Source organism: Plecotus auritus (assembly GCF_963455305.1).
Source record: "Plecotus auritus genome assembly, chromosome: 2".
NCBI classification, from domain to species: domain Eukaryota; kingdom Metazoa; phylum Chordata; class Mammalia; order Chiroptera; family Vespertilionidae; genus Plecotus; species Plecotus auritus.
Window position 1 is genome coordinate 42,278,553 of NC_137771.1, and position 21,231 is coordinate 42,299,783.

Genomic DNA, 21,231 nt, shown 5'->3' on the forward strand with positions numbered 1-21,231 from the left:
TCTGTCAACATCATGATGGGGTACCATTATGGCCTCAGTTTTACAGAGAGAAATTGAGGCTTAAAGATACTGTCCTTGGCCTGAAATCATAAAGCTGGTAAGTGGCTTTGAGTCCAGTCTTGTTCGGTTCCAGCCTTGACTACCCATCAGTACTCTGAAGTATGAATGGTCTGTGGCTCCCAAGCTCTTCTGAAAGTGACAAGATGGCAGCAGCATTTGTTCCTCTAGAAGGAGTATCTTCCAGTCACTTATGGATCTGACTCTTGATGAAATAGCCCTCCATCTGCTGGCTCCCCTGGGGTCAGAGAGCCTTTTCCAGTCACCTCTGGATCCAAGTATCTTTGAGATTTTGAAGGCCTTCATTTGAGGATATGGATTAACTAGCCCCAAATCTGAGGGCTTCTCCAAGTTACTTGCTAAAGGGATTCTTCAAGAATCTCAGCATAATGTAACCAGAGAGGTCTTAAGAAATCAGGCCAAGTAGAGGAAAGGATAATGAACAGGAAATCAGGACATGAGGGAGTCATGAGTCAGCAATGTGGAAATGGCTGCCAAAAGAGATAATGTGAACTTGGGATGTATCACTAGGAGCATAGTGTCAAAACATAAGGTGACATTGCACTTCCTTTGAGGTCAGACTGGAGCTGGAATGTGGGGTTAAATTCTAGTTTCACATTTTCAGATTGTCATACTCAAACCAGAACTTGTCCTAAAGCTCAGAACCAGAACACAGAAAGGGATGATGTTGTCATCCTTGTCTAGGCTGACGGACCTGCATTGCTTTTTCCTGAGGAACAGAAGGGAGAAGAAATGGAAGAGTGGGATTTGGATATCTCAGAGGTTTCCCTATGAATGAGGCAGTAGATTTCTTCTTTCTGACCCAAAGGGAAAAGTAAGTTTCAAGCAAGGAAGTAATAGGAAGCTAGATTTAGACTCAAATTGAATAATATCTTTCTATCAGTTAAAAAGATAGCCAAAGTAGGAAATACTTTTGAAGAAAAAAGAAAAAACTGGAGGAACCTCTTCTCCCTCCTCTGTGTGAGCCTATTTTCCCTGAGCCTCAATTACCTTGTCTGAAAGGGGCAGGTGAGGAGACTCCAACAAGATGCAGACTATGGGAGCGGGGTTGTATGATGGCTGTAGGAGGCACACAGCTGGGATGCAAACCTCAGCTTAGGGTGACCCTGCTGACTTACTGTAACTTCTCTTGTCTCAGTTTCCTCATCTACAAAATGGGGTCAATATGTATAAAGCACTGAGAACTGTACCTGTTGATAAAGTTTGCCATCATCATCACCATCTCTTTTCATGTAAGAAAGTGACTATTACAGTATCTAGTACATTATAGGTGTTCAAAGAATGTGTCCACTTTTTCTCCTTCCCTATCCCCTCTTCCTCCAGGGTGTCTCTGGGAGACCAGCTTCTCCTAATCTCCTGCCTTCTGGAGAATGTTTCCAAATAGCACAACATGGATTTACAGAGATTCAAAGGCAGCTGCCTGCATCCTTCTATCTAAATACCTTTTTGGTGAAGAAAGGCTGAATAAGAGAAAGGCAAGCCCCTACTTTTAGGAGTTTCCCATTCTTTGCTAAGTATTACTAAGTGTGTACTTAATTTACTTAGTGTTTTTACCTCCACTGACTCATTCTCTCACTGGTTCATGATGCGGTAGGCAGAGAGAGCACCAATGTGGAAACTGAGGCACAGAGTTTCATTGACTTACCCAGGGCTACTAACACCAAGTGGGTGAGCCATGGTTCGAATGCAAGGCTTTCTCACTCTATATTGCAGCATTTGCCTCAGTTATTCCCAGCCACTTGCCTCTGGCTGCGCACCTCCTTCCTCCCTGGGATTTTGCTCCAGGAAGCATGGGAGAGGCACTCAGGCAGGTGCCCAAGCTGGAAGCCAAATCCTTGCAGCATTAGAGAGGACCAAGGCAGAGAGAGGAGCCTGGAGCCCTGGGTGTCTCCGCATGAGCCTGAGCCCTTAGAGCTGGAGACCTCACCTGGGCAAGCCCTGTTTTCAGGTGGCTCAGAAGGGTGAGATCCAGCATCAGGCACCCCTGTCAGCAGCCCAGCGCTCCTACCAGCATTGGCCAACAGAACTTTCTTTGATAATCGTGTACCTTTGCTATCCAATACACTAGTCACTATAACACGTGGCTGATGGGACTGAGCGATCATGATCTCTGCGTCATAGCCCGGTCAGGGAGCTTGTGGAAGTTGCACAGTTGGCAAGTAAGGCCGTGGGGACTTGAGCCCATCTTGTCTGCCGCAAAGCCAAGCCCTTCACCAGCACACTGGCCTCTTGTCCTACTCCTCGAGGAAAGCCTGTGTACCCTTCTGAACCCAGACAGGTGATTGGGTCATGTCTGCCTGTGTGCAGGGGCCTCACTTCCTGCCCCACTCCACCTGGGCCCAACTCTAGAAGCCACCTGTGTTATTTTACTGATAGCAGTGTTTGCCCTTCCAAAGCCAGGACCATAAAAGGCAGCTTTCAAAGTCACTGCCGCAGAAATGTCAACACGAAGGGGAGGCCAGCCGTGGTTTCTGAGGTGGAATGTCACCTCTGGGCTGCCTCAAAGGCTGCTGGGAGTCCAGGAGCCTGGGGTCTAGACTCGCTTCTACCGCAAATACACTGTGCTATCTTTGGCATATTTCTTACCTTCTCTGGGCCTTGTTTTTATCATCAACGTAAGGAGCAGGTTGGACTTAACTTGAAGGCCTTAAAAGGTTCTTCTGTGCCTAAAATGTTCAGTGTCCTCTGCTGTGGATCTGGGGGCAACGCCCAGACTCCCCTATAATGACTGTGAAATGCTTTATGCAGCAATCTTGAAAACAACATCACCCCCAACCACAGACTTGGAGTTTTTTCAAAATCTCCAACAATATTGCCATTGAAGCAGTAAAGCTATTCATTAATATCTCATAAAAAGTGATTTTGTGATTTTCTTAATGTATGAAAGAAGTCCCCCACCCCCAGCACTGGGCCCAGAGCCCCAGAATATAAAACCACAGGCAGACCACTAGGATTCTACAGAGCTCAGGTGTTTAGACAAATTGCCCGCACTTGAGAACACAGGGCAATTTTCTCAACTTTTAAAATGTTTTCTCCCCTCCCCCTCCCCCCCTTTTCTGGGGTTTCGCCCTTGCTTGTAACTTAAACCACAAATAACGCTTTAAGCCTCTGGCTGTGAGGAATGGAGTAGTGGCTGCCAAGAACAGCATGGTTCATGTGGGCCCTTTTTCTGCCGCTCAGGAAAACTCTGCCGAGGACAGCAAAACCTGCATTTTTCTCTTTCTTCACTCATCGGTACAAAAATCACTTTTTTTTTAATTTTAATTTTATTTTTTATAGGCTAGGGCAGGGGCAGATTGGTATTGATTCCTGGTGCGCAGATAGGAATCGGCCAATTGAGGTGAATCAAAACCCAGCCATGGCAGCTCCAAAGCTTTCACAGATGCCAGATGAACCCCCTAACACTGACTTCTGTTTAAGTCCTTTATCCAGAACTTGGTACATGTAGGTGTTCACTCCCTGTTTGTGGTTGAATGAATGGCCTTGTACCTTCTTTCTTACTCTCAGTTCTCAGGTGAACATTCATACCCTCATTTTGTAGCTGAGGGAACCGAGACTCTGCCAGGCAAGACCAACTCATTCGGGTCATTCATGGGCTGGTGTGTAAATCCGGGCTGGAACCAGCTTGGACTCCTACACCCAAGCTCTTTCAGTGCCCGTGCTCAGCTACACAGGCCAAAGAAACATTGTGTTCTCAGCTCATGGATGAAGCCCAGGCATGATAGACAAGGCTTGTAGAACGAGACTTCTCTTCTCTGGAGCTTTCTCCCACAGCTTCCCAAAGTATCTCTCTGGGGGTGATGCTTCTAACAGAAATGCCAGGTCACACCTCTTTCCAGCTGCCTGCTGGACATCACTGCCTGGATTTGTGCTCAGCTCTATAGACAGTGCATGGGCCATAGTTGGTGCTTACTGTTGGCTTAGTGATTAAGTCAATGATGGCCCACAGATACTATCCAAATCGGAGCTCACCTTATCCACTATTGATTCTCCAGTGTCGAGAATGGGCGTGGAAAACAACTGTTCAATGTATGAGTGAATAACTGAAGGAATACATTTTCCTTTCCTCCACCGCCCCCCCTTACCCTCCATACAGTTTATCTTCTGAATTGTCTACTTCTGCTAAAGACACCACCATCTCTCTACAGTCTCTCAAGCCTATAGCTTGGGACTTCCCCTTGGACACCCCTTCACTTACATGACTCATCAAATTGGTGACCATATTCTTTCAGTTCTGCCTCTGGCCCCTCTTCCTTGACTGTCCCCTTCTTTCCAAATTGGAACTCATGAACTTCTTGCCTTTATTACTTAAAGCTGTCACAAGGATCAAAATCCTGAATTAAATTTGCTTAAGCAAAAAAGTGAGATTTAAGTTAGAAGAATATAGGAACAATCACAGAATTGAAGGTGAAACCAAATTACCAAGCCCCAGGAAGGGCCCAGTTGGCTGGAACAGGGGTCTTTCTCTTCCACCTCCCTTTTCTGAGTCAGGTGATGTACTGGCTTCATTCTCTCTCATCTGTTGCCTCCATATCATAGGGGCATGGATGCCTCTAGACTTACATCTTCTTTCCAGGTCAGTCATTTTGTAAAGGCAGGAACTTTATTCATTTCTTCTTTGTAGCTTTCCCCACAGTACCTAGTATAGAGTCTGGAACTACAGAGTGCTCAGTTGTGGAATCTCTAGAAGTCTCCTAGAGTTGGAGGAGGTGGGCATGGTCTGTTGAGGCAAAAGATGAAATGATTAATTATGTAAGCTTTAAGGCCAGACTACATGGGTTTGAATCTTGGACCTTTCACTTACCAGTATGCCCTAAAAAAGTTATTTCAAAGTGCCTCAATTTGCTCATCTATAAATTGGGAACAATAATTAAGTCTAGATCATTAGGTAGTTATGAAGAACTAGGGGCCCAGTGCATGAATTCGTGCACTTTGAAAGGAACTGTGGGCTGTGGTGGGTACAGGGGCGGGTCTTGGCCCATCCTCAGTGCCCCTGCCTGGCCCCTCTTGCCATGGCCTCCGGTCCCCTGTCTGCTGGAAGCCCAGCTCCCGCTGCTGCCGCTCCCATGCACTGATGATGCCGGCCCCACTCACACCCGCTGATGGCGCCGAGTGATTGGGGCTGGCGCCAGCAGCGGGTGTGAGTGGGGCTGGCGCCATCAGTAGGTGTGAGTGGTGGATGCTGCCTGGATTGCGCCTCAGGAGCAGGGGGAGGTGGAGAAGCCTTCAGGGGCGATCAGGCCAGCAGACAATGCTCACATCCACTGACAGCGCTGAGCGATTGGGGCCAGCGCCAGGTGCCAGCAGCAGGTGGGACCACAGCATGGGAGCAAAGAATTTTCAGTAACCACCAGAGCCTTGCCCTGATGACAGCAACTGGTGCCCTGCCTTGGTTGGTGCCCCTCCCCTCACCTGCTCCACCATCCCACCGCAGCCGACGCCCGCCATATTCTACGTGTGCCCCCTGGTGGTCAGCGCACGTCATAGCGACTGGTTGTTCAGTTGTTCTGCTGTTTGGTCTATTTGCATATTAGGGTTTTGTGTATATAGATGAGTTAACAAGTATAGGGTTCTTAGAAAGGTGCCTGGCATAGAGTGAGCACTCATTAAAATTTGGCTGCCATAAAAATGATGAAGAAGATGATGATGATGATGGAGTTTGATGTTAATGTTGGTGATCTGTCTTCTGGACTTAGTCCTGTCTTGAATGGTTTTACAGGCCTGTGTGGAGAAGGCACAGGCTTTCAACTTAGGAGAACTGAGCTCAAGTCTTTCCTCTGCCAGCCGAGTGAACTTCACCAAGCTGATTCCCCTTCTCTGAGATTTGTTCTTCATTCATAAAGTGGGTGTGACCTCACTGACTGGTAAGGAAGTCGTGAACTAGGGATTGTTGGAGGAGGGCAAGTTTTGGAACACCATGCTCCTGGCCAAGCCTCTTCCTCCAGGAAGTCTTCTGTGACCCCTACCCCTATACTGGGCTAAGCAGTCACAACCCTCTGTGCTTCCTCAAGCCATGCACTCATTCACAAATACTTCCTAAGTGAGCACCTACTATGTGCTGAGAGTATGTTTAATGGGGCAAAGCCTGAATTAGCAGTGGTAGCAACCAGCGAAGGCTAACAGGCGAAGAGGCTGGACACACAGGATGGGACCTTCTCGTATCTTGCCTTTTTAGAGTTTGTACTCTGTGGAAATACAGAGTACAAATAATTAAATCACAATATGACTTCAGGTTGGTAAGTGCTAGAGGACTTGGGGGTGCCTCCCTAATTGCAGCCTCTCAATCCACGGCACACTGTGTTCTCTTTCCCTGTCTATGTATCCGTCTCTTCCTCTGCTGCGAGCTCCTGGAGGCCAGGGTCCCCTTTCACCCAGGTCTGTAGCTCAGGTAGCCAGCACACTCCCTGTGTATTATAGGAACTCCCTGTTCATTACTCTCCCCCATGGTGGAACCCAATGATCACTATGACACCTGGCATTTTCTAATCACAATTCGTCCTTAGTCGACCTGAGCAGACTGTCCCCCAGGGGGCCAAGGTGAGACAGTAGCCTGGCAGCTGGGCAAGTTCTAGAGAACTGCTTGTCCGTCTGCAAGCCAACAACAGTCACTGGAAATCAACAAGGGAAATGGAAAGGGAGAGACCCAGGCTCCGCAGGGCGCACGCCCTGGGACCTGAGCCAGTGTGAATACGGCTTTCCGGGTGAGGATTTCCCCTCCTGGAATGGGAATAGCAGCTGAGGGTGAGGAGAGATAGGGAACTGCCTGTGCTTTCTAAAGGGCTTCCTTCCATAGCGTCTTATTTATTTAAGTGTCATAACAACTCTTGGTATGGCATTTGCGAATGTACACACACACACACACACACACACACACACACACACACACACATTTTCTCTGAGTCACAGATGAAGAAAATAAAGCCACATAGGCCAAAGGACTTGCCTAAATCCACCCATCTACTAAGAGACAGAAGGCGGGTGAGGAGGAGGCTTGGGAATGAGCACATCCCTGGGAACCCTTCAGGTTCCTCAGGTCAGGGGTGAGTTAGAAGGAAGGATCAGGGATAAAGGCGGTTCTGTGGGACCAGAGAATGGTTTCCCATGAGGTGTCCCTGCTGCTGTTCTCTCCTTTCTCCAGCCCAGCCTCCATGTCCTTGCTGCGATCAGCCCTTGATGAAGATGGGAGGGGACAATGGCTTCTAGGGGTGGCTGCTGGCATGATCTGCCCCGTCCTGTGTCTCCAGCCTCTTTGCCTTTAGCCTTTGCTGGGTGGCACCCCTACTCGTTCAGGCTTTGCCCCATTAAACATGCAGCTTCTGTTGTTTAGTGAGCAGGGGATGGGGAGAAAAGGAGCACCTTGTTCCATACTACCTTCTCCTGAAGTGTCCCCTTCTAATTAAGGTTCAGGTAATACATTACATGGCACTAGAAAAGGTGTGAATGCAGGACCTTGAGACAGTAGAGAAGGTAGTCAAAGCTTCCTCATCCAACCAGGAGTGTCGCCCTGGCCCCTGCCCACCAGGCTAATTGGCCTTGGCCATGCCTCCAAGTTGTTGAGTTGTTGGCCAGTGCCTGGCACATCAGAGGCCACCAGGACACCTTTGTGGACTAAGAAGCGGAGACACAGACCACAGGAAGTCAGTCTTTCTCCCCTCTGCTGGGACTTCCCACTTAGGAATATAGTAGGCTCTCAGTTGGGTCAAAAGCACAGCTGTGTGGAAGAGCAGGAGGAGGAGGAGGGTGGATATGAGGAAGAGGAGGTTGAGGAAGTGGAGGAGGGGGAAGGAAAAGGGCTGGGGAGAGGAAGTGGGAAACAGGAGGCCGGGGGGAGGATGCATTGGTGGGGGTTTAGTGCCTCTGATATCAATCCCTGAACCTCTTTCAGTCTCTGGAGAAGTCCAGCCTGCCCACAGGACAGAGTGGGAAGGCACTTCCTCTGAGGAGCTTGGAGCCCTTGCAGGCTTCCCACATCTGGGAAAGCTTGAGTGGGGGCTGGACTGCCTGGGTCCAGTTTCCTACCCAGCCTGCTAGCTTACCCAGGTCAGGTCCAGTTGCTCTGGGTCTGGATGATGTTTCTCAAGAGCTAGTGGGGTGGGGTCCAGGTGTGCAGCCTGCCTGGGAAGCCACAGAGCTGTGACTCAGAGAAGGGGACTCTGCGGTCTGCTACCAGGCTCCTGAACCACAGCGGGACCGGCCTGCAGGGCTGGAGAGAAGGAATAAATACTTAATTTTCTAGAGTGCATAGTTGGAGGAGAGGTTTTGTGTAGACTTAAAGGTGAAAGAGCCCTGAGCTGTAAGAATAAGGAGAGCATTCCCCGTGGAGAACTTCCTTTGTGCCTATGGAAATGATTACCAATGTTCCTATGACTTGCAGGCCCACTGTGTGCCAGGGCTTTCCCTTACTGTCCTATTTAATACGCGCTGTCACCCCCCATGAGTGAGGCCTAAGTATTCTCACCTAATGATCGAGGAGGCTCAGACAGGCATGGAATGCAGAGCCAGCACTGTTCAAAGCCTCCTCGCTCTCCAGCTGCAGAAAGGGAGGCTCGGGAGGATGAGCAACTTGTCACAGTTCAAAATGTGGCACATGGTGAGAGCGGCAGGCAGGATTGAGCCTCCCACCTGCCCTGTGCCTCTTCATCTGCCACTCCCGTGCTCTCCAGGCTCCCAGGCCTTTGCTCAGAAGGCACAGAGAGTGAGCTTCCGTGACTGCTCCAGAGAGATGCCCATTATAGGACTCCCAGCCCATTGCCCACTGCCAGGGCCATCTTCTCCGCTCATGGCAACATCCTGCTCTTCTTCAGTGCCAGGGCACAGCTGGCCTCCCAGGAGGCTCTCAGGGCGAGAATGACAGTGCACCATGTGCTGATTGATAGAGATGACAGGAAAGGAGCAGCCAGGAGGGAGGAAGGAAGGGCTGGCGGGAGTCCGGGTGGCGGGAGGAGCTGGTGGCCAGTGTTTCCCTGTAGGGAGAGGGCAGGCGCAGGGGACCGGCTTCCTTGTAAACAGTGCGGCCAGCTCTAAAAATACCCGTCCTAGACAGGGGACACTGAGCTCCTCCGGTCTCCTCCAGAGCCTTCCCAGGGCCCTCAGCCCCTTTCCTGAAAGGTCAAGGGGTTGGGAAGAAAGTCTTGTGAAGAGTAGGACTTTCTTAGCAAGGAAAGTATAACAATATTTTTTTTGTGTGTGCAAAACAGGAGGACACTCTGTGGGTTTTGTTTTCCTGAGCCCCTACTCCTCATTAGTAATCAGAGGCCTGGGCCCAGCTCAGGGGCCAGTCCTAGAGCTTAATTCACAGCCGGTCATGGACAGAGAAGGCCCTGGATGGGAGTCTCCAGCTGTTCCCCTTTATGAGGTGTGTGACTTATGACTCAACCTCAGTACCTCAGTTTCCACAATTACGAGAGGGAGTAATAGTAGTGTTTACTTCACGGGGGTGTGGAGAGGATTAAATGAGATGCTATATAAAGCTCTTATCACAGTGCCTGACACATGGTGAACACTCCAAAAACACTTATTATGATGATTTATATGGGAGGATATACTATTTCCTGAATTTGAATTCAAGTCCTGGTTTAAAGGGAAATTTCATAGGTAGGTGAAGAGAGTGGGGTGGATAAGAAGCAGCACAAAGAGTCTGAATCATAGAAAACTCAAATCTGTTATTTGACAGATGGGGAAACTGAGGCCCAGGGAGGAGAAAGGAGTTGCCTCAGGCCGGACACTGTTTTAGCAGCTACCTGTGGGTTCAAGACAAAATAGCAGTGTGAAGAGACCATGAACACTCGTCACTCTAAGTGTGCCTCACTGAGGGTCAGGAGAATGAGGTCTGTCGTTGCTATAGCACTTTCAAGTTGGGAAAGCCCTTTGCAAGGGGGAACAGACCTCAGCAGATCCCGGCCAGAGGGCTGAGCTCCCTGAGGGGCCGCCTGATGGACATATGCAAGGACATAGCCAAACAGAACTCATCCTTGGGTGTGGTGTCTGAGTTACGCATCCATTTACTGTGCCCTTGAATCCAAGGACCGTGGGGAAGAGGCTCAGGCTGGAAAAGCTCAGATTGGCCTGAAGAAGAGTCTTCAGACCCTGTGCTCTCTAGTCGGGTAGGCACTACTCAGGTGAGCACTTGCAATGTGGCCAGCCTGGATTTAAAAGATTTAATTAAAAAAAAAATGTCAACTGTCTCAATCAGTTTCTGTTGATTCCATGTTGAAATGATATTTTTAGATTCATTGGGTTATTTAATATATATCATTACAATTAGTGTCACCTGTTCCTTTATACTTTTTTCCTGTGGCTTCTAGAAAATTTAGAATGACGCGTGGCTTGCAGTATCTTTCTGTTGGGCAGCGCTGTTCTGACCACTGACTGCTTCTGTGCAACGATGGAGCAGGCTGTCCCACCAGTAACCAGCCTCGCATCACTGGGGATGTTACAAAAGTCTTGTTAATGGAAGTCTTTAGTTAGGTGGATACACTCTGTCAGCCCTCCAATTAGGATTCAACTGATTCCAGGCTGTCCTCTGAGGAGCACTTGTTCCTTGGAATATGAATAGGTGTTACAGGAAAAAAGACTGAAGATCAGTTTAATGTGGGGAATACTTCGTTTAAAAAAAGTTAAGCTCTTTTATTCCAAAACTTCCCAGGACCTTCTAGACACAAAGTGCCCCGTGTGTTTTGGATGACAAGGATACTGGACGAAGCAAGTATTCCCCGTGTTGATTGGTCACAGAGTCGTCTCTTCGCAGACCATGACCGGGAAACGATTTATTATTAAGTGCATTCCTTGAGAAGTTCTGTTGTCAGCACTGAGTTCAAATTCTAGCTCAAATCCTAGGTGACCATGGACACGTTGCTTCACCTTCATCAACTATAAAAACTGACCTCTTAGTAAAACTTTGAGAGTTACTTTTAAAATCGCAGAGAAAATGTAGTGTAGTGGCTGATGCATAGTAGGTCTTCAAGAAATGGTAGCCCAGAGAGGGAAGCTGGCTTCACAAGCTCACAGGAGAATGAGTGATCGTTGGGCTTCGAATCTACCCCTCTGGGCCTTGGCTATTGGCTCCGCTTCTCTTTACCAAGCAACAGCACATTAGAAAAACAAACAGAAACAGTTCATAGGGTGAAACAGGAAGCTTCCTCAAATCTGGTGTGATTTTATAGATCAAGTCGGTTTTAAACTAAAGACACTGTTTCCTCCTCTCCCTCCCTGCCTTGTCCCTCCATGGGGCCTGGCGGGCTCTCCTCTCGGCCCCTGTCTGCTGGGTTCCTGTCCCCACTGTCTGTGGAGCCCCCAGCAGGTGGTTTGCCCTTATCAGCGGGCTCCAGGCCAGAGGAGGAATCCTCCGGTCACATGCGGTCACATGGGGCTTTCTGGAGGGAGGGAGACCTTGTAAATAAACACAGCCCACACAGAGGAAGGGGGAGGGAGAAGGGAAGAGAATCCTGACATTTGGTGACTGGGCCAGGATTAAAGGCCATGGGACATGGGCATAGCCCTCATTGGCCATTTCTGAGAGGGATCGCCAATCCGCTCAGCTTCCCTGGATGACAGGGTGGCTGTAAATAGCCCTGCGGGCTGGGCATTCCCAGTGTGCTGTGGGCTTGATCCAGGCCTAATCCCCTGCCCAGGATTAACCTTTCACAGTTTACAGAACACTTTACCTCCCAGCTCAGTGGAGAGAAGAGAGGTCTATCATTACCCCTAATTTACAAAAGAAGAAACTGAGGCTCAGCTTGTAAGTGACTCACTCCTGGCTACACAGCTGGCGGTAGTCAGTCCGGGCTGAGATCTCTGTGTATATTCTGTGACCAGATCCAGAGGTCTGTCCCTCACCCCAGGCTCCTCTGCCATGGGTCTCTGTGCCCAGTACCGAGCTCCATGCCCTGGGCAAGCCATGCTCCTCCCCAGGGCAGCCCATGTGCCAGAAAGATGGATATGTTCACCATCTTGGTGGTGGTGATGGTCTCACAGGTCTCCTATCGAATTGTGCACTTCAAATCCATGCGGTTTATTATATGTTGACTAGGCATACTTCCATGAAGTTACTTAAAATGTAGAAGATAAGAGGCAAAAAAGGATGGAGGAGATTGGCAGGCATATCATTAAAGAGCTCCATGAGAACTCTTAAAATGGGGACATAATATTCTACGGGCACATGGGGAAGAAGAGAGAGCTTCTTCCCCAAATTGGAGGTCAGGAAAGACTTCTTGAAATAGGTGTCTGATGGGACTTAAGGTATGGATAAGGAGGTATTCGATTAAGAAAGATTAAGGGGGAAGATACAGGTAGAATTTGTTTTGAGGAATAGAGAACAGTGTACTCCTTCCCCCCTGCCCCCTCCGCCCCACGCCTGCTGCCACACACACTTTCTTTTGACTCTTCGAGGCCTGAGGTTAAAACTAACAGCTGCAATTCTCTCTTTTCTTCAGAAACTCAGACACACACCCTACTTGGCAGGCAGCTGGTTTTGCTAATAAGAGTCCTGCTTCTCTCCCTCCCCCACTATGCAGCTCATCCCCAGGTCCCGCTGAGCCTTGCCCTCTCCGATTTCCTCTCTGAACTCAACTGCCAGATGCTTGTGGGGTGAGCCACCCAGGGCACCCTCATTTCAGCTTCTTCCAAGTCCCACAAAAATAAAAGGAGGTTTGGGGCAATTTGTGTGGGAGTGTGATAGGGTTCTAGGTCCAAATGAAAATGCCTTCCATACCCTTTGGCTTAGTAATAGACATGCAACCCTTGGATAATTTTGAATAATGAATTTATTAGAATTATTGTGATAAGCATAGAAAATTCAAGAATTATTAGAATGCTGTGCACTGATTATTGGTTAATTTGCTCCAAAAGCAATTCTGATCATTGGTTTGTAAAGCATTAAATTGGTTTGGATGATCCCATTTTTCATGCCTTCATACTGGGGACTATTCCAATAACATAGGAAACCCACATATGAAATTGTGGGTTAGCTCTTGCTTTTCAATTTCCTTGACATCTTTGTTGATTTTAAACTACCCCTTTTCACAAGTTTTCTTATTAATTAAATAAATCAGTTAGCTGCATTCCCTGCATCTAATTCAGCACTCCAATGTAAGCTTAGTTCTGGAGTCAGCTTTCCAACCTCGGCTTACAGGACATTAGTCACTGGGAGCAAACTGTGCCATTTGAACAGCTGTTTCGGGCAGTCAGAGTCCAGGGCCTACAGGTTTGGAGAAGGTGGGGGGAGGAAATCAATTTTATTTACCAAATACCTATACCAGCTGCCCAGGCCTTTACAAAGAATATTTCTTAATTCTCTGAACAGCCCATTCATTCTTTTTTGGTTTAAGATTTGTCTTCTCCAGGCACAGCAAGTTTAAGTACTTGTCAATGAATCATACAGTACATGTGTGGTGGAGCCGGGACGTGAACCCAAACAGTCTTATTCTAGAGCTCCTACACTTGAACACTGCCCTGTATGGACCTCATCTATGGACCTCACCTTTCCAAACCCAAGACATAGGAGCCATTATTATTAGACCTATTTTCCAGGTGAGAAGCCAGAAGATTAAAAAAATAAATAAAAAAAATAATAATTTTCCCAACTTAAACTAAGCATAAACTCTGGATTTGAACTCTGTGATCCTGGGCAAATCATTTCACCCATATATGGGTCATCCATCCATTCATTAATTCAAGAAAGAGTGGCAAGTGCTTTTTCTGTCCCACGGACTGTCTTCTCCCTAGAGACGAAAATATATGTATATAAAGTATGGCCTCTGCTTTCCAAGAATTCATAATCCAGTGAGCAAGAAAAACATCTTAAACAGTGAGAAACATGACTGCAATATGAAAGATGCTGTAAGAGGTGTATAAAAACAGCTAGACTCTAGCTCAGGGGTGGGCAAACTTTTTGACTCGAGGGCCACAATGGGTTCTTAAACTGGACCAGAGGGCGGAACAAAAGCATGGATGGAGTGTTTGTGTGAACTAATATAAATTCAAAGTAAAGGAGCGGAGGGGAGAGCAAGAGAACCGGATAGAACAGCCGGATCCGGCCCGCGGGCCGTAGTTTGCCCAAGGCTGCTCTAGCTGCTAGAGGGATATAGAGCAAAAGCATCAAATTGCTTGGTGAAATAACTGTAAGGAAGGCCCTGGAGAGGAGGGGACATTGCATTAATAACTCTATGGTCCCCAGGTGGAGAAAGGGAAGGGGTACCCCGGGCACAGAGAGCATCAAAGGCAAAAACTATAATCTATACTAATAAAAGGGTAATATGCTAATTAGACCAGGTCAACCGGACATCTTCTGGACGTCCGACTTCCTTCCGGACAAAGCTATGGTGGCGGGGGCCAAGGCAGAGGCACTTAGGGGCCATCAGGCCGGCGGGGGAGCAAGCAGTTAGGGGCGAGATCAGGCTGGCAGGGGAGAGCAGTTAGGGGGCAATCAGACTGGCAGGGGAGAGCAGTTAGGGGGCGATCAGGCTGGCAGGCAGAAGCAGTTAGGGGTGATCAGGCAGGCATGCAGGTGAGTAGTTAGGAGCCAGATATCCCCCAAGGGGTCCCAGATTGAAGAGGGTGCAGGCTGGGCTGAGGGACACCCCCCTCCCCATGCACGGATTTTGTGCACCGGGCCTCTAGTAATCTATAATAATAAAAGCATAATATGCTAATTAGACTGGATGTCCTTTCAGGACGACCTTCCTGACGAAGCCGGGGCTATGAGGAAAGCCTAGGTCCCAGGTGCCTGCAGCCAGATGGAAGCTTGGGTCCCAGGTGCCAGAGGGAAGCTGGTGCTGGTAGCAGGGGGAAGGAAGGCCTACTCTTGCATGAATTTCGTGCACCGGGCCTCTAGTATGGTATAATAGTCACAGTGATATTGAGTGCCTGCCTCCTGCTTTAGGTACTATCTCAGTAATTCTTACAATGCTGGGAAGTGGGTACTAATATTCAGTCCACTTTACAGAAGAGGAAACATTGGCACATGGAGGTCTTGCCTCTGGGCCTGTGATCACACAGTAACTTGCTCGAGATCGCACAGCTAATAAGGAATGCAGCTGGAATTCAGCCCCAGGCATCCTGGCTTCAGAGCCCACACTGTTAGCCACTGTGCTCGGAAGGTTTGGGGGTGCTTGTCAGTGGTTCTTCAAGGGGGTGGCAGCTTATGGGACTGGCCACATAGCAGGAATTAGGCTCAAAGGTTCTTCCTTTTTTCACAAGGCCTTAGATCTTAGATGTTCTTGAGGTAAGGACCCTGGACCTCTTGGGAGCCATAAAAGTAATAACATTGTGGTGTGTGTACGTCTGTGTGTGTTGAGGAGTGACGTCCACCTCTGTCTATAATGAGGCCAATATGGAAGAATGTTCATGAACTACTTGCTTTTGACTGGAGCTGTACCTGCTCCCTGTAGGACTGTTGCGCATGTCTTAGGCTCAGTGGGATTCTCTTGGTTTCAATGTCAGTGTTTGAATCCTTGTTCTTGTTCTGCGTTCCTTTGCTGGACTGGAGAGCCCATGAGGACAGAGCTTGTCCACCTTCTTCTCCATCCTCACCCCCAGTACCCAGCACAGTGCCTGGCACTAGTAGTTACTCAAATAAATATCGGTTGAATGAATTACTATTTATTGAATTGAACTCTTGAGTCTTTGGTTAATAGTTTATGTATAGGGTGATTAAATTATGAGGTAAATCTAGTTTGGTCATAAAATATTTCACACTGTGCAATCAGTGAGGTAGGAGGGTCTTTTGAAGGTGAAAACTGTAGGGATTAGTGGCCCAGATCAGTAGTTTACAAAACGAAGTTGAACTTTCCAAAGAACTGGCTTTCAGGGGTTTTGCTTCAGTGGGTCTGAGGTGGTGCTTGAGCTTCCTCCATGATGCTGAAGTGCCTGTGTCGGTTCATCTGGGGGTGGCAAGGATGAGTCCCTTCCTCTTTTATTCTTTCCTGTCTTCCCCTTGTTCAGCTTATGCTTGAACACTTGGAGTAGTGGGTGCTACCACCTCACAAGACAGGCTGCCCAACCCACCGTAACAACAGCAGCAGCAACATAATGATGAGGACACCAACAGTGACCATATACTGAGCATTCTTTTACGCATGTTGAGTCCAAAGGCTAAGCACTATGTATCCCTGTTTTACAGTGAAAAACAAAACAATACTGAAAACTCAGAGGTTTGGTGGTTTACCCAGTGTCTCAGAGGTGGTGAGAAGCAGGAGATGGACTCAAGTCACCTGGCTAGTCTACCCACCTGCCCTCCTCCAAGGCCAATCTGGAGCTGGTCCCTGGCAACAAGGGAAGGGCGGCGTGGGGCAGGGGGCGGGGCGACTCCCTGGAAGAAGGAGGAGGGGAGCCAGGCCCGCCAAGTGGCAGGCTCTGCCCAGACTCCGCTTGCTCCGCCCAGCCCTCCTGGGCCTCCCCATAGAAGGTAAACCCGGGCAGGAACCCACAAGGGCTGGCAGGGCCTGGAGTCCTGCTGGTTTCAGTTTCTGAAGGGGGTGCGGGGGGAGGGGGGGGCGGAGAGAGGCACTGAGCAAACAAGGGCGGGGAGGAGGTTCTGGAAGCCTTCCCAACAGATAGCAGATTAACTCCCTGCTGCCTGGGAGCCACCCACGTGGGAATGGGCGGGTTACAGGCTCAGGGCCTCCCTGGCAGTCCCGCAGTCTCCGCAGTTGGCGGACACCCCTGCTCCCAGCGCCATCTGAAGCCCAAAACGGCACCCACTGGCCGGCCCAGGACGCCGCGGCTCGGGGCGTCTCAAGTCCAGTTCAAGTCAGGCTCTCTAGGAGGTGTAGGCTGGGCAAAAGGCTGAGGGGGGCCCCAGCCCCCGCCTCCAAATATGGACCTCTCTTCCTGCTCCGGCATGCCGCTCCCTCCCTTACTGCGACATTCCAGTTCCAACGTGTTAGCAAACCTCTTCAAATGTTTGTTTTCTTTCTGAGAAAGAGGCTGAAGGACATTGCCAAGACCAACATGAACTCCAAACACAGGGCATTCTCTGTCTGTCGGACACTTTTCTGGACAGACGGATCTGGGACTAAATACTTCCCAGCCGGCGACCTTTGTGTAAATTTCCTCATCTCCTTGAGCCTCATTATCCTCATCTATAAAATGGGCATAATGATACATATCGTTAAGATAAATTCTGAGGAGTAGATTAGGTAAATGTAGATTATACATATTAAGCATTTAGTGTCTTTAGTCAATAGCAATTAACATTATCAATTATATTGTTATTTTGAGTGACTAATAATGACACAAGATTATTACTAATGCTGCTGTGAGCATAAGTGTAAAAAATAGACTCAATTAAAATTTTTTACTGAGGGAAATAGTTTTATGAGAGGTTAATAAGGAAGGCTAAATAACACTGGGTCAGGAAGTGTATACACATGATCTCATTTAATATTCAAACAGCTCCATAAGGCAGGCGTTATTATCCCCATTCTGCAGATGAGGAAGTTGAAGTTCCTGGAAGTTAAGTAACTTGCACAGGTCACACACTGAGCTAGTACCTGGTGTCCTGGTCTTTCTCCTTCATGGTGTCCCTTAAGCCCCAGTCACTTCACACCTGCCTGCCTCAGCAAAGGTACCTCCACCTGCTGGGAATTCCATTCCTTCCCCAGTTCTCATCATCTTGGAGGAAAACAAGTCAACCCTGGAAACTAGGTGAAAGTCACCTCCTCCAGGCAGCTTTCCTGATTCTCCCTCCTTCCCCTTATATAACTAAACCCTCCCTCTTTTGTTCACCTGGTACCTTGAGCAGGTGACTGAACACCTTTGTGCGTGTGTCTCTCCTCTAGGGAGTGCTCTTCTGAGGCAGGCACTAGACCTGTTTTCATTTGGGAGGTCAGGGTGATGTTCTGGTGGAGAATACAGGCTTAGAAACCCACCTGCCCAGGCACATCTAGGCTCTGCTACTTACTGCCCTGAGGCTTGAATCAGTGACTTGACCTTTCTCTGCATCGCTTCCCTTATCCATAAAATGGAGGTAAACAACAAGATCAGCCTCACGGGGTTGCTGTAAGGACTGAGTGAATTATTGTCTACAAAATACTATGAATCTCTAAGTGATAGATGTCCAGTGAATGAAGGCAAGGGCCAGTAAAGTCCTGAATTTTGCTAATTCACAGCAAGTGAAACATAAAAAGAATGTTCCAGAGTTAAGAACATGGGGTAGATATCAGGATCTGTCTCTTTCTTAGCGTGCGGATCTGATCCTGTCTCTTCCTCACTCTGAATTTATTTCTCCTTCTGCATAATGAGAAGTTTGGCTCTCACAGCCAGATGATCTTTGAAGGGTAATATCCAGTAATATTAATGGTTATTTCTTTGCCTGTAGGACTTTCACTTGTGTAATGTTTCAAGTTAGAAGTTAAACTCAGAAACTAATGTCTGGTTTGCCACTGGAAGCACAAAGCTGTACCACTGGTAGGTCACAGTACTAACCATGATTGTTGCCAACTTTTACCGAGCGCGGGCTAGTGCCAGGCAGTGAGCCAAGTGCCATCATTACCCTGTTTATTTTTCCCAAGAAACCTACAAAGAAGTTATTACTGTGATTCGCATTCTACAGATGAGAAAACAGATGCTCGGGGGCTGTTAGTAGTTGAACAGGGAGTAGGATCTTTATTTGTCTGGCTTCATTCCCTACTGCCTGTGAGAATACCCTCTGGAGCATGCCTGTTCAAATACCTCTGGGGACAAGGAGCCTGTTATCTTTCAAACCAGTTCATTATGAAGCATTCTGAATAGCTCATGACTTTGGACTTGGACTCTAGGCATACGTGATTTGTGTAGAGGGTTGAGGGTTGAGGGAAGGGAAATTATAAATTCCCCCAAGATGTCTTGGCCGGTGTCATTCAGTGGTTAGAGTGTCAGCCCTAGCACCGAAGGGTCTTGGGTTCAACTCCCAGTCAAAGGAAGGTATCAGGTTGATGAATCCCTACCCCAGTCCTGGTGTATGCAGGGGACAACCAATCAATGTGCCTCTCTCACATTGATGTTTCTCTGTCTCCCCCCGACCCCCTTCCTCTCTCACTTCCATTCTCTATAACAATCAATGGGGAAAATACCCTCAGGTGGAAATTAACAAAAAAATTAAATAAAAATAAATAAATTTCCCCTAAGGAAGTCTTCAGGAGCATTGTGCAACAGGTTGGTCAGAAGGCAGAACCTCTCTCCTCACCTACCTGGGCCTGGCCCAGTTTCCTCATTCACAGTCCTGCTGGGGATAGAGCTGGGGCATTAGAGCAAGGGCTGCTAAGATCTTCCAGACAGTCTAGGTTGGGGTTTAGCTGAACTCAAAGCATCAGAAATGTGTGTCTATAATCACCAGTCAGTTGAGACACATTCCCTTGGGGGTGGTGTTTGGGGTGCAGTGGGTCAGGGAACACGTTAACAAACAGTTTGGAGCAAGTCAGGACGCAAATTGAAAGGGGAAATTGGCTCCTGGATGACTTGAGCTTGGCTTTGTTCGGTTTACTCTCTTTCCAAACACAAATGTCTTGCTTGAATAGCTCCAGAGACTTATCATTCTCAATAGGATGAAATCCAAACTCCTTAGGGTGGCATTCGAGGTCCTTCACTATCTAGCCCCAACTCACCCTTTTACCTTCTCTAACCACATGCCCAGCCCCAACCCCAGCAGAGAACCCCACACAGCTCCTTGAATACGCCGAGCTTGTTCTTACCTCCATGTCTTTACACATGCTGTTTCTTCTGCCCAGAGCACAACAACAGACACCACGTCTCAGTGACAGCAATCCTGTTTTCAAACCTGTTGGATTTCCTCTTCCACTTCTGAGACTCTTCTGAATAGTCCGGGCAAAGAGAGAATCTTTGCTGCCTCTGTATTTGCAACTAATCACACAATAAACCAAGTAACACCAATTGGAAATATTGAGAGTTAGGGCATTGATAGGGCTGACTATCGAGGTGGTTCTGAAAATGTGGCGTAACTGTGAAACTAATTTAAGAATGATACAGAATGTGCTCCTAGTTTGGACAGTTTGTTCGCTGTGTTGATGTTATGCTGGAGTCCAACTACAGGACTGTTAGGGGAACCTCTACAACTTGTTCAGGAAGTTAGCCAGGGTGCGGAAGCCTTCCCTGGGGCATTTTAACATGCTGTTCCATCACAGGTTTCAGTGTGAGTGGAATGAGATTCAGAGTTCCATGTTTCACAGTAACAAAATGTTAGCCTAAAGTAAGGTGACCATATGATCTCGTTTGCCCAGTAAGTTCTGGTTTTCACCCAATGTCCTAACATAATTATCAGTACCTCCCCTTTTATTATCAAGAATTCCAGTGTGGAAGATAAATTATATGTCACTCTAGCACTGGACAACCAAACAAGAGTTGTCTAGGTGGTGACTTTTCTAAGGCTTTGCCATCTATTGGACGCCAGTCCACTGTTCCTGATCCAGCCTCTGTGCTCTCCTCTGTGACAGAATAAATAGCTTTGCCTATACACTCTCATGGCAATGAGCACTTTCCTTCAGTCGCTTTTCCCCCACAGGCATTGGGCTTCCTCACCGAGGACCACACTGCATTCAGGGTTCCTCCTTGCACAAGCCCTGGACATAGTAGATGCTTAGCAAGAGGTGGTGGAGTGAATTATTCTGGAAAAAAGGTATTTCCCAAGGGGTTTTTTGTTTTGCTTTATTTTATTTGCAGTCATCAAAAATAAATAAAGGCTTCATAACTTTATTTAACTTAAGTCTTTATACCTGAACACTGAAATGTAGATATGATATGTAAGTCTTAGAAAGGGAAGTGAAGTAATGTTTAGAAAAATGACAAGAAGTGACCAGACATGATTTTTGATTATTGTGAAATGTTAAGGCTGTATTAAGCCTCTTTGACTATCTTTTAAATTTGAAATTTGAATAGAGTCTTCCTTTGCACTAAATAGAATCAGAATTTTTCTTTTTACTCTTCTGTATTCTTCCTTAAAAATTATGTATTACTTTTTTCTTGAACAAGTATCTTTTTTTTCTTTAGTAAGTATGACATATTAACTAGAAAAGTTTTTATTAGAAAAGATACAAATGCTGAAACAAAAAATTCATTTCCTAAAAGCCTTGAGAGATCATTTAGATAAACCCTTTTATTTTGGGGCGTTGGGGGGCAGCACATGAAATCTAAGAAATTAACAGAGGCCCAAAGAATTCAAAT

At 47.6% G+C, this 21,231-nt stretch overlaps 1 long non-coding RNA gene across 1 annotated transcript; it reads right to left on the reverse strand.

Moving 5' to 3' along the window:
• Positions 1-3,353: 3,353 nt before the first annotated feature.
• Positions 3,354-19,983, reverse strand: LOC308242108. The gene is made up of 3 exons (XR_013959924.1): positions 19,746-19,983; positions 8,115-8,281; positions 3,354-4,798 (listed from the first exon to the last, which is right to left on the reverse strand). It is a non-coding gene; the product is annotated as an uncharacterized lncRNA (long non-coding RNA).
• Between the last annotated feature and the right edge of the window lie 1,248 nt (positions 19,984-21,231).